This window comes from Oryctolagus cuniculus, chromosome 1 (assembly GCF_964237555.1).
Source record: "Oryctolagus cuniculus chromosome 1, mOryCun1.1, whole genome shotgun sequence".
In the NCBI taxonomy this organism is placed as follows: domain Eukaryota; kingdom Metazoa; phylum Chordata; class Mammalia; order Lagomorpha; family Leporidae; genus Oryctolagus; species Oryctolagus cuniculus.
The window spans coordinates 219463666-219464588 of record NC_091432.1 but is presented as its reverse complement, the minus strand read 5'-3'; the positions used below and the strand labels follow the sequence as shown (position 1 = coordinate 219464588).

Sequence of the window (923 nt, the reverse complement as noted above, 5' to 3'; positions counted from 1 at the left end):
CTTGTGACTCTTGCTCATAGAAGCCTGTATGTCTGAGAGACATATCCTCCCAAATATGGGCATAACTGGGCTGTTGCTGTTACTGTTGGCCTTCTCTGTTTAATCCAAAGATCAAAAGCAAAGTTCAGCGTAGTTATAACCTTCAGAAAAGGGATAGGGAGGGCTATTTGCATCCCCACAATGTTGGCTATGACCTACAATTGGGAATTAATTATTTTATTCATTACAAATGTATGAAAAACTTATTGTGACCAGACATTGGTGGAGATGAGAATAAAACTGCACAGTCAATGACCTAATGGAGGTACAAGCACAGGATTGGAAAAGGACTATAACAAAGAAAACCAAAATTTACGATGGAAAGACTAAGGTAGAAAAACCAAGCCTGGAAGCAGGTGGGAGCTTCCTCAGGAAATATCTAGACCAAATCAGGTCTGTCAGTCCCACATTTATTAACTATTCCATCAGGTCTTACTATTATTATTCTCATTTTTAAAATGTAGAAGTAGATGTTTAGAGTTTAGAGCTGACTTTTCATCACTTCTCTGCCTTTTGGCTAAGATCAAGTGTAGTACCTGTTCTTATCAGAGCTGACTTTCCCACACTGGTTATTTCCAAAGCATTAAAGGACAATTGGGGGGCCGGCACTGTGGAGTAGTAGGCTAAGCCTCTGCCTTCAGTTTCAGCATCCCAAATGGGTGCTGACCAGTTTGTGTCCTGGCTGCTGCTCTTCTCATCCAGCTCTCTGCTATGGCCTGGAAAAGCAGTGGAAGATGGCCCTAGCACTTGGGCCCCTGCACCTGTGTGGGAGACCCAGAACAATCGCCTGGCTCCTGGCTCCTGGCTTCGAATCGGCGTTGCTCCAGCCGTTGAGGCTATTTGGTGAGTGAACCAGTAGATGGAAGACCTTACTGTCTGTTGTG

At 44.1% G+C, this 923-nt stretch overlaps 1 pseudogene; it reads left to right on the top strand.

Moving 5' to 3' along the window:
• The first annotated feature begins 536 nt into the window (after window positions 1-536).
• Window positions 537-711, top strand: LOC127485382 (U2 spliceosomal RNA; annotated as a pseudogene).
• The last annotated feature ends 212 nt before the right edge of the window (window positions 712-923 follow it).